This window comes from Mauremys reevesii, linkage group 13, assembly GCF_016161935.1.
Source record: "Mauremys reevesii isolate NIE-2019 linkage group 13, ASM1616193v1, whole genome shotgun sequence".
NCBI lineage: Eukaryota > Metazoa > Chordata > Testudines > Geoemydidae > Mauremys > Mauremys reevesii.
Genome location: NC_052635.1, coordinates 35,939,906 through 35,955,415, shown reverse-complemented (window position 1 = coordinate 35,955,415; position 15,510 = coordinate 35,939,906). Strand labels below are relative to the sequence as shown.

General features: G+C 40.5%; 1 long non-coding RNA gene across 2 annotated transcripts in view; it reads left to right on the top strand.

Annotated features, from left to right (window-relative positions):
* Nucleotides 1-13,605: 13,605 nt before the first annotated feature.
* Nucleotides 13,606-15,510, top strand: part of LOC120381311 — a 51,000-nt gene continuing 49,095 nt past the window's right edge. For both annotated transcript variants that reach the window (XR_005588021.1, XR_005588022.1), the window contains exon 1: nucleotides 13,606-13,685. This is a non-coding gene — a long non-coding RNA (uncharacterized LOC120381311). The remainder of the gene's footprint in view (nucleotides 13,686-15,510) is intronic.

Sequence of the window (15,510 nt, the reverse complement as noted above, 5' to 3'; positions counted from 1 at the left end):
CCATTCTCCCCACAGGCACCACAGTCTACTAAACTGAGCACAGGACTGGAAATTAGCCCCTAGTATGTTGTCTCCTTGGTCTCAGTTTGAAAACACTGCCCCCAAATTATAATATATTAAAGTACTGTAAAAAGGAGTTAAAGGTAGATACAAATAATGGCGTAGTTCATGATTACGGATTAACCTGTGTTCTTCCCTATCGCCATCCATTCATGTCATCTGTCATGCTTTGTTGTTGAGTCTAATTTACAGTAAGCTCTTGGGGATGGGGGCCTGCCAGCTTTACGTATTTGTGTATCTATGTACACATCTGTTACTATATAACTAATGGGCCAAATTGTGTGTCTATGCAGGAAAAACCCCTATATTGGTCCAGGAAACTCCATTAGCTTCCTCCACAGTCTTCATTAGTGATTCTTTTCCCGCCTCTCCCTGCCCAAGCTTCATGGATGAGACAGGGCAAAGCTGCAGGTCCCTCACAATCTCCAGAGGCCAGGCCCTCAGCTCAGAGTGCTTGTGCTTCATGAACCTATCTCGGTCTATCCCTTAGTGTGACTTCAGTGGAGCTAGATTGATGGACCTTCCTCTGATGGAGCAACCTCTGGGACTCATGAGGGGCTGTGGTGGTTCCCCTGACTGAAGGGGGTCCTGGTTAAGAATTAGTGCAGCCTCCAGATTCTCCATATAGGTCGGGGGCAAGGAGGGGGAATGGTGCACAGTTCAGCTTCCCTCAGTCTGGCAAATCATTAGCCCTGAAGAGGGCCACCCAGGCAGAAATGGATTGACAACAGATGTTCAGTCCACCTGTAAACAGGCTTCCACTTTTGTGAGCACAAATAACTGCAGATGTAATTTTGCTCTGGCAATCATTTGTACCCCCTACTTTAGGTTCCTTGGGCTTTTAAGTACCTTATTTGTAGGTGATGCCCTACAATGATGCAATCTTTGGGACAGGGATCATCTTTTCATTCTATATGTGTATACTACCTAACACAATGGGGCACTAATCTCTGACTGGGGCCTCTAGGTCCTACCATAATAGAAATATAAGATACAATATAATACAAATAATATCAGATGAGAATGGGAAAGAACTCAAGTGTTCTTGGTTCCCAGTTCTGAACTCAGTTTTCTTAACTGTCTGATGTCTTGGGGCTCTGTCTACAGTGTGGAAATTTCCTAAAAATTATCTGCTATTAATTCAGCAGTTCACCAGTGTTAGCAATGGTGGAAGCACGAGCAGAGACAAACTGATGATTGCTAATATGTCAATCACTGGGTCAAGTAGATAGGGTCTAAGGGGAAGTCTCCCTTTCATTTCATTCAGTTGATGTTGTATCCTAACTATCACAAGTAACGCATATTGGGATTTCCTATTTTCCAGTAAAGGCTGAGAATGTGTTTGAGCATTAGGTGGCAGTGCTAGCATGCAGTAATCATTTGGAACAGATGCTAAATGAAGAAAGAGACTAAAAATGTCAAAGGTACTATATATCTGAAGGCTAAGTTTGTGCTATGTTCCTAAATTAATCGGGAGCTGCATGTGTGGTGGTAAAAACAAATAAACATAAAGCCAACTTAGAACATACCATGCACACACAGATTTTGATCTATTTGAATGACTGGTGTTAAAGGAATCACAGTACATAACCAGACACCTTCACTGACAAGTGAGATGAACCAAAAAGGAAGCCCGCAGAGACAGTAATGTTATCTCTGATTTAATCTCTTCAGCTTTTCAATATTTACTGAAATGTGCTGCTGCAGAACACACTTAGTGCATAGTTTGGCTCCTGGCTACCGTTATTTTTGACTGTTCAAGATGTTTAAGATTAATTAAAAGTTGTATTATATAACAATACATATCACTTTGACACAGACAGCCCTCTGACTGGATTTTAATGTAAGCTCTCCCTGTTCACGAGCAGAGCTGGTCAAATTAATTGCAAGTAATAATTGTGGTGTACTCGGACATTAAAAAAATCAAATCATTATTTACAAATGTTTTCATCTGTAAGCCAGCTGTCGAAATTGTCTAATCTGCAAATATGTGATGCATTTTTTTTCTGCATTGAATAAATTTCGCAAATACACTTTCCATGATTCCAGCTCTTCTCTTGCGACTTCCAGATTACTGGAGGGGGAGGAGAAAAGGTGGAGTGGGGAGAAGTGAAGATGAGGAGTGGACTATTGATGCATGTTTGTTAATGTGCGCTATTTTCAGGGCTCTGTTAAGGCGAAGTAGCCATGCACTTTGTTTGAAGCTGAAGAAATGAAGATGAAGAAAAACAAACATTACCTGTGCTGAAAATGCCACCTTTAAATGACTAGACATGCAACAATTTTACAACTGCGCTTTGTTTTTCACTATTAATACTGTTCCTTTTATTCTCTGCATTTCACTCTGCATGGACAGAGAAATTAGGCTGGCCAGCATTGTGTTTCCCTTGCATTAAGTCAAAACTGTTGTGTTTCGGTTCAAATCCTCTGCCAGAAACTTTTTTTAAATTTTCAATTAAATACTAACTGAACAAAACATTCCTATTCAAATGAAGTCATGTCAGAATCCTTTTAATCAACTCTAAATTTCAGGAATTGACAAGATCCTGTCTCAAGTTTATTTCTTCCCTGGTAAGAATTTGTGGTATTTACCTGGCTAATTCCAAACACCTGATTACCTTTAAAGCACCAATTGTTTAAAGAAAGATTTTTGTTATGTAAAAGGTCTGACTTTTCCCTCGGGCACTAATCAGTATTGCAGTTCTTCTAAAAGCTGTTGCTTTTCTAATTTGATTTAACCAAAATGCATCCAGCACCACACTGATAGCGTTCAGTCCAAGCCTATTGATATCAACTTAGCTGCATCAGTTAAGCAAACAAACAACTTGTTATGCTGCTTGGCTATTGTTAATAGGATTTTTCAAATCACTCATTACAAATATGGACCTACAATTAATTTCAAAACTGACCAGTGATTTTCAATGCCTCAGTTTTGCATTCCCAACTAGACACCTGAAAGAAGCCTGTTTTTCAGAGAGTGTGGAGCACACGCCCTTTTAATATGTCTGAGCTGGGCACTCAAAATATTAAGTCTGACTATTTCAGGCCATGTATTTATTCTGAGAATATATTTTGTGAATGTTATAAAATACAGATCAATGATACTTGCACACAACCCCAGATTGCTTAGGTTAACGCCTGTTCATTGAGGAACCATGGCAATGTTAATATGATGGTAATAAATATGTAGGTGTTACTTTAAAACAAGCATCTACTAAAAAAAATGACGTGTAAGTATGAGTTTGTCTGGACAATACTGTTTTGTCTAATTATTTTTGATTGTTTATCGCAGCGCTCCTAAAGACTCTGAGCATGCAAATTATGTAGGAGATATTCCTTGCACCAAAGAGTTTACAGTTTAAATACTAATGCTTAGCTTTTTTTATGGCACCTTTTGGATTAAAAAAAAAAATCCATGCAACTGAGGCCAGTTACACTGGTTAAGGACTGCTAGTTTAGCTATGATAGTGTAGCTAGACTGACAAACGCTCTTAGCATAGACACAGCTTCTACAGACAAAAAAGGGCTTCTCTTGATATAACTTTTGCCATTTCCCTGAATTAAATAAGCTATGCTGCCCAAAGCAATTTTTTTTAGATGGTATAACTGCATCTACACTAGAGCTTTTTTCTGGTATAGAAATGTCATAAAATAATCACACCCCACCAGCCATTACCATACTGGCAAAAATATCTAGTGTAGACCTGGCATCAGGCTCCTAAGTCACTTAGTTGCTTTTGAAAATGTTGCCCCTCATCTGTAAATCTCAAGGAGCTTCACAAAGGAGGTAAGTATTGTCCATTTTACAGACAGGTAAATTGAGGCACATTGGGATGAAGTCACTTGCCTAGTCACCCAGCAGGCCAGTGGAAGAGCTGGCAATTGAACTCAGTTCAGTTAGACAAGATAGATATATTTTCAGAGGAAAGGAAGTATCTCTATTTTATGGATGCAGAACTAAGATACAGAGAGAGTATAAGGGTAAAAGTCACAAAGGGACTTGGGCATTGCAACTCTGAGCTTCGTAGCACCTAACGTTTAGGTGCCTAGAAAATTACAGGAACATCACTGCGATCCACAAAGCCGAGTTAGGTGCCTAGGATCCCTATACAATGAATGGGAGAGAGAGGCACCTAGCTCTGCTTAATGATCCACAAATCCTGCTGCTTGGAATCTGGTGACTTTAGGCACTTCTTGCAGGGCTGCATTAGGTGCTCCACACAAGCAGTGGCTAGAAGTGGTGCTGCCAACCTTATAACTTGTAGCCCAGTAGTTAGAGCACTTGGCAGGGCTACAGGCAGTGCAGGTTCAATTCCCCCATCTGCCAGAAGAGGGGAGAGGATTTGAGCAGAGGTCTCCTACGTCTCTAAATAGTGCTTCAGTTATGGACATATGGGGTATTCTGACATGGGGGTTCCCTTCAACCTCTCCCATTGCAGCTGTTGCACTCTGGATAAATAATGATAGAGTGATTGGAGCATGATGATGATTGGACCCAAGTTCTTCCACCTCCTATATAGATGGTCTAACCACTGGACTACAGAGTCTTCTTGTCTGTTGATCTCTTCCACTGACTAGTTAAGTGCAGCAGCGGCTCCAGGCACCAGCCCACCAAGCGCCTGCCTGGGGTGGCAAGCCCCGGGGGGGGGCGCCCTGCTGGTCGCTGTGAGGGCAGCAGCCAGGCTGCCTTCAGCAGCGCGCCTGCGGGGGGTCCGCCGGTCCAGCGGATTCGGCAGCAATTCGGCGGTGGGTACGCCGAAGCCGCAGGACCGGGGACCTCCCACAGGCACGCCGCAGAAGGCAGCCTGGCTGCTGTGCTTGGGCCGGCAAAAAAGCTAGAGCCGCCCCTGGTTAAGTGGATACCTGGATAAATGGCACAGAGGCCGCCCAGCAGATAGGGCCCCTCGTGTGGCTTACGCACTAAATAGGCTTTATTTCCCTGGGTAGTGAATCACTCGGCCTTAGGTATAAGATCGGTATCTAGATGCTTACAGTGAGGCAGCAGCAGTCTGCATGCCCTGAGGTAGGTACCAACAGAACTTTTACTCTGAAAATGTAGGCACTGAGGGAGTTTAGAGTTTTAGTGGATCGCAGGGGAACCAAAGCTGGGACTTAGGCTTCTAGGTACCTTTGCGGATCCCACCCTAAGGTCACAGAGTCTGTAGCAGAAGTAGGAATTTAACCCAATTCATCCAAGACCTAGTTTAGTTCCTTAACCTCAAGATTATTATCCCACTCTAGTTTGGTATTAGCTTGTGCTTTTTAGGCATATCCCAGAGTCAGATGTGATGTAGGCTGTTTCTCCAAACCTCTCCAGAGCACTGGGGGGTGTATACTTGGGACAATATCCCTTTATGGGGTCCAGCTTGTTCCCCTGGCCGAATCTCCCGCTCTCCCTTTTGCGCCACTGCACTCCTCCCTATCGGTGGGGAGTCTGTGAGCTCTTCAAGGCAGGATGTACCTAGCCCATTGTGGGCATTCCCTTCTCTCACATGTTAGGGCCAGGCTTGTAAGTCCCTTGAAGCAGCGAGCACATTCCTTCCTTGTTTGGTACAGTGCTGAATATACTGCCGAGGAGCAAATGTTTAATTGAAAAATCACTCAAGTTATTTGCACAGCCCCTCTGCTCAGCCTTCAGGGACACTTGGCCTAAATTTCCAAGCTTATTTGCTTTAGCTGAAGGTACTTACATCGTGTGGAGAATCATGGCTCACTGAGTTGCTGATGATATATAATGATCCTCCTGTTTGATACATAATCTGGCTATCTATGAGGCAGCATGTGAAACAGGAAGACAACGTGGGGAGGGCACCAGCCACTCCTCATTCTAAACTGGGAATTTCCAGAGTAGGGAGCCTGTCGCTAAAATGGGTTCTGCTGACAAGCAGGCCCAAAAGCTGAGTCCAAAGTGCTGAGTACCCGCAACTCTAGTTAAAACCCATAGGGTGCGAGGGCATGCAGCATCCCTGAAAATCAGGTCCTTGTGATTCATTCCCCAAATCTCTGTTCTGTCCACAAGGAGGAACCTCCCACAAATGGCCAAGAACAGGAAGCTCCACAGAGCATTGAAGGACTGAAACTTGTGGTAATGTTTTGTTCTAACACACAGCAGACTGTAACTTCCATACTTGGCCTTGGACTTTTTTTTCTTGCTCTGTTTGTTATTTCTTCCTCTGTGGGAGTGAGCAGGAGCTGGAATCTAGTAAAACACACTGAAAATTGGTTTGTATTAAAACTTACTCTGTACTTAGGCAGTAAATTATCAGCACAGGATTCAAAGTAGGACATAAACGGAATATTTGAGTGTAAGTGGAGTAGCATCCAGTATTCCTTTTTGGATTAGAGTTTATTTCCCAAATTTGTTTCCCCAAACATAAATCTTTTCAATTAATGGTCTAGCTGCTTGACAGCAAAACACAAACCCTTTCAAGGCTGCAAGCTGTTTTTAAGGGTGTGGTTCGCTCATCAGCTATGCACTGACACTGAGTTTTTACCAGACCTTGATGACTGTTCTATGTAATTCCGTGAAAATTTCAGAGCAAATGGAGAGAATGCTGGGTAATAGGGTGTGTGGAATGTAAAGCCGAGTCCCACACTCTTGAGTCCAGTGAAGTTTCACTGGAGTATCTAAAAGTACAGTCTGGCCCTCTTCTTTTTTTTTTTAAATTTGCACATGATCTAAAGATGATATAAACTATTGGAATTACTGATGCAGTCTTCACCTCTTGTTGTGTTTAGATAGAGCAGGTCACATATGGTTCCTATAGAAATGATTTTCCTGTTGGTCGTTACTGAAGTTAGTTCCAGATGCACATATTTATTGTGTAGGCATCTGCTATGTTGTTAGTTCGCAAAGAAGCAGAAAGTCTTGTGGATCAGTGAGCCTCACCCATTTGTTTGATTCAGTTTGCCTATGTTAGCTTCCATACGTGCAGATGCTTATGTCAACTTCTCAATCTTTTGAGGTCTCATTCACATTTTTGGAGGTTGGCAAAGAGCCTAACAAATGCTCTTCCTTCTGAGGTCCCATGGACTTTTCCATGGCCTCCCAGCCGCTGACGCACAATCCCCTGATCTTGGAGACATCCCTGAGCTCTACAGTCTCTCAGCTATGCCTGGAGTTTGTTTAGCCATAAAAATCTGAAGTACAATTTATAAGCCCTTCAGTATAGATAGATATGAATGAAATGATCCCTAGTCAGGGAGGGGACCTGCATGGTATAATAATACTGGTGTAATGTTAGTGTTGTGTATGGAAGAATCAAGTTTCTCGTTGGAGTCTGTTTTTGAAGTCTTTCTGTTGCAAAATTGTTTTGTGTGCCTCGTGTGCTGCTCAATTTTCAGAAAGGCTGAGCAGCACAACTCTTGTTACTCAGCATCGTGGAAAATCAGGCCCTGGGTGGCTCAAATAGAGCCTCTAATAATGAAGACGCCCAGTATTACTGGATACTTGAAAATGTGACTCATAATTTTCTTTTTAAATATATTCATGGGCAAATTATGTAATGTTTATACATTAAATGAGAATGTATAATAGTAGCTCCATTCAAGTTTCTAGCTTAAAGAAGCAAAAATGTTATTAAATTAAGATGTCAGATATTTTTGATGTTGTAAACTTTAGGCCATCTCCATTAAAAAAGGAAGGGCACATGTGAATGGACGATATAAAGCAAACCTTTATTTTTTAACCTAATATTTTACACTTTTGGTGAAGGGAACCGGAAAATATGCTGTAAGGCCACCCTATACTAATGGCCCCAAACTGAAACTATGAAAACTTGTCAGTTGTCACCTGATAAAACTTTAATAGCATCTCCTAGAAATGATGGTTTGAAACATTTTATTTTGGAGCAATATTTTTGCCAACATGTCTGAATTTCTTAACTACCCTTTTCTTTCTTTTTTATAGAAATAGGGAAAAAGAGATGCTGTCTGAGATACCAGGAGGCACAGCCCAGGGGGAGCGGGTGCAAAGGTGGTTTTAAGCAACTTTTGAGACTCCTAACATAGATTAGAGCAGCCCCCAGTCTGCTCTAATTTGTAGCAGGCTTTCTAATGGCTGCTTATGGGCTGCTCTACAGTTTGGAGCAATCCAGACTCCATAGCAGTGTGTGCTATATAGACTCCTGCTGTCCTGGGTTAACCCTGACATGCAGCCTTGCAGCAGAGTTCTTGTGACACACTTACAACTGTGGCCACATGCTGAGGGGTGGGGAACACAATCTGTCTCTTGGTCTCCAAGTGGAGAATATGGCAGTAGGTTAGCCTGTAGGAGGTTCTTTCTTTTCATAGACTTCATACAAAATATGCTGGATCAAATCCTGTAGTGTAGTTTGTATACTGGTGACACTCCCATTATCTTCAGTGGGAATCTCACCTGAATAACAGCTACAGGATTTACCTAGACTCTGAAATAGTTTTCCAAGTTAAGTGACACAGAAGCCCCACTGCTGGAGCTAAGGCTAGACAAAGCCATGGGGATCGTTCTATAGGGAACACTCCTGTATAGGCAGACAGCAAGATGAACTGGATGATCTAATAGTCTTTTTCCATCTCCAAGTTCAATGAGTCATTTGTTATTTAAAAATAAATTATATATTATATATATTTTACCCTAGAGCAGGGGTGGGCAAACTTTTTGGCCCAAGGGCCACATCAGGGAATAGAAATTGTATGGCGAACTGTGAATGCTCACAAAATTGGAGTTGGGGTGCAGGAGGGGTTGTGGGTTCTGGGGTGCAGCTAGGGATGAGGAGTTTGGGGTGTAGGAGCTCTGGGATGGGACCAAGCAGTTCAGAGGGCAGGAGGGGGATCAGGGCTGAGGAAGGGGTGCAGGAAGGGGTGCAGGTTCCAGCTGGGGGTGCAGGCTCTGGGGTGGGGTTAGGGATGAGAGGTTTGGGGTGCAGGTGGGTGCTCCAGGCTGGGATCAAGGGGTTTGGTGAGTGGGAGGGGGATCAGGGCTGAGGCAGGGGGTTGGGACATGGAGAGACACTCAGGGAGGTGCAGGCTCTGAGCAGCGCTTACCTTAAGCGGCTCCCGGAAGCAGTGGCATGTCCCTTCTCTGGCTCCTATGCAGAGGCATGGCCCGGCATCTCTGCATGCTGCCCCATCCACAGGCACCACCCCTGCAGCTCCCATTGGAGTGCATAGGAGCCGGGGCAGGGCCATTTTTGTGGCTGCACTTTACACTGCAGCACAGGAGAGGTTCCAGAGTAGCCTTGGGACCTCTGACTCCTTGAGATGGTATAGTTTTGTCATAGGAATGAGAAGTTTGGGCTCTAGATCACTAGCACAGTGCTGGCCACATCCGTCATCCTGGCTGGAAGATGATGTTACATGTGGTCTCATGGGTGGCAGGCATACAGATTGAAGGATGAAGAAGGGCATTGTGGTAGGTCCCAGCATGAAGGCAAAAGAAGATTCCCCCCAGGGGATCCTAACCTGACTGGCATTTGATTTGGATCAGGCCTATCTGTAAGGCTGGCCTTATAAAATGAAAGGCTCTAACATGCCAGAGATGATGTCATGAGTTGCCTCTTCTGATTTCACTGCTGTAAGGGGAAATCATGTGGTGTCTTTCCAGCCCTCTGGTCCCACTGCCAAGAGGGCTGGAGTATGCAGTGAGTGGTCTCCCCTTTGTTCCTGTGAATGCAGGGAGAGATTATTACCTTAGTCTATTGGACGCAAGTCTGTGCAGCGCCCCATGCAGTTACTTGCATTGTGTGTATGTAAGACTGGCCCTGCGTTATCTCCCTCAGGACTTCTGCTTCCTGTTACTATCAAGAATACTGGGTTGGACCCTGCTTTTCTTCTTATACTTTATCACCCAGATGCAGAGCAGTGGCAATTAACTATAGCTAACAGGTGATACTGTATCCATCATAATTTAATGAGTATAAGGCTTGGGAATCTCTGCCACTGATAGCTTCAACTCATCTGCAGTAAATAACAAATCATTTTCTTGTGTGGTATCAGCTTCTTCTCCTGAACTCCAGAATGTGAAACATCACCCAATTCAGAGAGAACATTAAGGGAAACGAGGGAGTACTTAGGGAAACTAAGTGTTAAACAGAACCATCCGTCTGAGGTGGAGCACTTGAGAGCTGGGTATTTGGTATCTCAATCATGCCTGGTTTATGGCTAGCAATCCTTGAATTTGTGTGACAGCAGCCCAATGCCTTTCAGTAGATTACATCATAAATAACCCAGGCGTGAAGTGGTCAGAGAATCCAGATGAGAGAAAGCAAAAGATATGTAGAAACAAATGTGGGGTGATGTAGTTTGATTTTTTTTAAAATAATTATTAAGAGAAGAGGGGATGCTAGAAATGGGTCACGGAGCTTACTCAAACAGGCACATTCCTGTGATTTTACTCCCACAATCTCTCCAGGTCAGACATTTCCTCTCTCTGTTGAAAGAAAGGAGAAAAAAAGAGAGAGAGAGAAAAAAAAGAACCCACACAGAAATCAATCCATCAAATGTCATTACAGATTTATTAAGCCTGATGTAGAAAGACTTTTAACAGTAACATCTTCAGAAAGCATAAAAAGAGCACTTCTGTTCAGTCTTGTGCTTTGAAAATCTAAATATATTTTTATCATATAAATAATTCTTTTCATGTTTTAAGTGCATCTGTTTTTTTCCCTTTTCAAATTTCCATTTTACAATTGGCCAAAACTGAAGTCTGCATTGAGTGAAATGAAGCCATTTGCAAAGCTAATGATGTTGTGAAGCATGTCTAGGGTGAACCATATCAGCTAGATTTCAGAAAGGTAGTTCAATGAGTGCAGCATTAAAATGAGGGACAGCCTCCAGCAAAATCAGAATTGAACACACCCAAGTCCTTAATGTCTGTAGTTCGGTTTCCTGATGCAAATTACGATAACGTTTCAGATGTGAACAGTTGCTTTCCAATAATAGCAGTGAGAAAGAGACATTTTCTGCTACAAAGGAAAGAATTACCATGTTTAAAAATGTAAATAATATATGTATAGAAACCTTTTTTATGGAAATGAGGCATTCAGGATTATATGAACGGTTTGGGATTTTTTTTCTTTTAAACACAACAGATAAAGATGCATCATCTATTATTTGGGACTTTAATTATAGTTCTAAAACTGGAGTGATTTTATTTGCAGTGATAAAAAATTATAGAGCAAAATATCATTGATGAGAAATTTCAATGCTGCAAAATCATACACAGAAATACATCTTACGTGTACCAGTACACAGCCATTCTTTTGTCAATCAAACAAGGCCTTAGATAAACAGGTTTGACCTGATTTAAATTTAATGAGCTACATAAGACCTTGATTGTTAATAATTGGTTTCGGGGACACTAAAACAATAAAAGCAGTAATCTCCTCTAGTATAAATTATATGAATTTATTTAGCAATCAACCAAAGAAAAAAAATGCCATTAACATTTTCAATTTGTTATTTAGTTTAAGTTAGTGATAATAGACAAATAATTTGAAGCAAAATTGCCACCTTTGAGAACCTTGGATTTGAGAAAGACAGAGAAATATTGGGAAGATGCATATCTGTGATGAGTCTTTTTGACCACTAGGTGGTACAATCCTCCTAGGAGAAAGGATTTCTGTTTATTTTATTCATTTTTTTTTCATTGTAAGGACCATTCATAATCATCAAAACCAAGTGAAACATGGTTTTGATTAAAACAGCCTGTTGGCTCAATAATCTTAGTAATTTTAAAAACATCCTTAATGTGGAAGAAGAACACTGGAATGTCAGAAATGGCCTTGGGGCCCATTATAACAGCAACAAAATAAATAAGGAGGAGAAATGAGAGGTCATGAAAACAAAATTAAGCTAATGTTTCAAATTTTGACAATTATGAATTGTTCCTCTAAGAAGACATTTTTTAAAGCAAAAAATTCAGGCACTATTAGATACAATACAAAGGGAATAATTGTACATGTATGGGACTAGGCATGCCTTAAAAGCAAAATTTGGACTTAGATTTTTTCCCCCTCCCCTATAGCCAGCAATTGGGCAGGTCTCATGCAAACACAGACTTGCTTCTCATAGTTCCTCTGTAAACTCAACTCTATCTCCTTTATAAACCATAAAAAGATGACGACGAAGGAAAACAAAAACAACAAAAAAATTACAAGCATATTTTTGATTAAAAAAATTATCCCCCGGAATGGACCAGTTTTGTAGGAAACAGAAACAAGCAAATATAACAAAATCTGTGTTCATAACATGGCAATATAGTTAATATATACAAATATGTACAGTATAAAAATGCATCAAAGGCTTAACTTTCCATCCAACCAAGCTGCAGTGCACAATGAAAAGCAGCTTGATGTGCCCCCCTCCCCCTTTCCCCTGCCCTAAGTATACAGGCAATATATTCTGTACAGCATGCACTTGTTACAAAATGAGTGCAGAAGCACCGAAACATTCTACAGATAAAGTCACTGTGATTTCTCTTTGAAAGGAGTCCTGTTTGCTTTGTTAATATAAAAGAGTGTTTACTTTTATTTTTGCGATTTGTGGTATATACATTGTTTTTCGTCTGACCGAAGAGAAGTGAGCTTTTGATAACGCATTTTAACCTTTAAAACAAAATTCTAGAACTAACACCTATGGTCAAGAATGTAACCTGAAGATGCTGCCAATAGCAAACTTACTAAATACCACAAGCATTTGTTCAGAGCAAGAAATAGCTGACTGTCAAATTTACTGGGATGGCCAACTGTGCTGCATTATTTTAAAGAGGGATGGATATTTATGATTCATGCTGACATATTCAAGACATTAGGAAAAAAACAAAGGATGGGATTAATAAGTGATGGCTATGCACTAGACAAAAAGGTATATTGTACCAGAGATATATGACAGTTAAGTACCCTGAGCCAAATAAAAACTGTTTAGCTTGTCAGCTTTTGCAACCTGTATTGCACATTCCAGCATTTGCTGCATTATAAAGCCAAAATACTGCATTGTATGCCCTGAAGATTCCTGCTGTTTTTGCTCAGTGCAAATACACACAGCTCTTACTTCAGCCACAGAATGGTTGCATGTTTTTATATATATGCATATTGTACATATATGCATATATATCTAGATATCTGTCTGCATCTACATAGCTATCTATATCTATCTGCTTATATCTACATAGATACAGAGAGCTATGTAATTCCTGAATGTTACATGGATCATTTAGTACGTGAAAACCTTACCATACAAATCTTTCACATTTGGCTGTTTAAGTTCTGTAAATACAACTCTTCACTTGGGGCTGATACCCAACTGTGGATTTGTATTTCAAGATAAATCAGTCAACCACCTTGCAATGTATTTGTATTTTTGCACAATTGTTTGTTTGTTTTTAAAAGTAAAACATTGGTCATTTTCCTGCTATCTCATCTGGAATGTTTAAGAAAAGATATTATCTGCACTAACAAAAAAAAGGGGCGGGGGTGGGGAAGGAGGAGGCCTGCACAGGTAGATAATCTAACTCAAGTAGAAGCAAGTGTGACCTGCTAGGATTAGTATTTAATCTGTTTTATCCAACAGGGCATTTTACAAAGGCTTGAAGACATTTCACCAGCTGAGAATGAAGATGAGCTGGAAGTTGGAGTTTATTATTCTTGGTAAGTCCGATGGAACAGCTACATCACTTGTTAAAATACTCTCAGAAGAAAATACTATACAGACACTTGGTACAAAAAGCAGCTTTACCTTAGGCTTTGTCTATACTTAAAAGTTTTGCCAGCATAGTTAAATCAGCAAAAAAACAAAACAAAACAAACTCTAGTGTAGATGCAGTTATACCAGTATAAAAGTACTTATACCAAGATAGTTTATTCCAGGTAAGCAAAGCAAAATAAGCTGTACTCATATAGCTATTTTTACCCTACGGCTTTTACTGGTATAACTATGTAATGAAAAAAATCATATTAATAAATGACATAGCTATGCCAGTAAAACTTTTTAAGTGAAAACCAAGCCTTAGATGCCATCTGACATGGGCTGGGGACTGCATTTGCTGAAGGTGTTTTAAACACCATTTAGTACGTAAGGAAAACGAGTTTAGAAACAGTGGAGCAGCATTCTGATCTTATGCCCTCGGAAATCTAGAGTAACTATATTGACTTCAGAGAAGTTACTCTGGATTTGTACTAATGTAAATGAGTTCAGAATCTGCCCCATAATTTTAAAAGTTGGTTGAAATATGGTTTGGTTTTGTCTACCATGGCTGGCTGAAATTTGTTGAAACCAAATCAGACTGAGCTGATTCTAAACAATATCTGAAACTACGTTCTTAGCCCAATGGATATAGGGCCTCTGGGATTTTATAATTGTTGCACATTAATTTTCACTGATTGTACTTATTTTGATTGATCTTATTTAAAAGAACAAAACCCAACCAAACAAAACAACCCAAAGCCTTCTTTCCCTACTGAAGAGGATTAGAGTAATGACAAAATCCTAATTTGTGTGTGCATGAATGAGATCAAATATTACAGGAAATAAAAAATATCCAGAAGAGTTTATTTATGGAGTTATTCCTTTAAAGGCCTGATCCAGTGTCCATCAAAATGAATGTAAGGACTCCTATTGACGCCAAGTGATGTTGGGGCAGGCCCTTAGTTTGATGGAATGTAAACTGAAAAATCTACCTTAAAGTGCATGTTTTTTCATTGTTTAGATACTTCATGCATCTCAAAATCCAGCAATTTTACTCTCTCTTTTTTCCTACAAAACAAAGAAGGACTCAGGACAATATGTGCCTGAGTTTACAGATTTCATTTTCTGTCTAAAATATTTCAGAGACATTATTGAAAAACTAGGTGCACCAAGGAAAATAAATTAGCATGTTAGTATTTTGATATACTTTTTCAACAGAAAATAATTAGCATTTGTTTTAAAAATAAACTATGGCAAATTATGGGGAAAATTCTGACAGATAAAGATACTTATCAGGAAAGCTATGCCCACTGAGATAGAATCTCACTGCATTTACTATGGCTTTCTTCAAAACCCACAGAGAAACTAATTTACAGGTCCTCTGCAATAAGAAGCACAGAGAACTGAGGTCAGTGGGTCAGGGTTACATATTTACATGAGTGCATAACATCACACGGTCTCAGAAATAATATATCAGGTTATATGTAGGGCCATTGCAAGGATAGGGGCACATGCTAGTAGTACTTTTTCAATATATAAATTTACCTGTTTAGGAGGTGGTTATGTCAATTTCCCTGCAAGGTGACTGATGGCCTTTAAACCCTATTGTAATTGTGTTGTATTGATTTGGAATCTGTGATTAATATTGTCTTTATTCAGGAAGTTTTAAATATAAATTGCATCGTTCATCTGTTTGTGAAGGCAAAAGACAAATGCTACCGAGATCTATTTATACTGGGCACAACTGCATCCTTTGCAGTGAACTTTGCAGTAGGAGGCAGGGTGGCA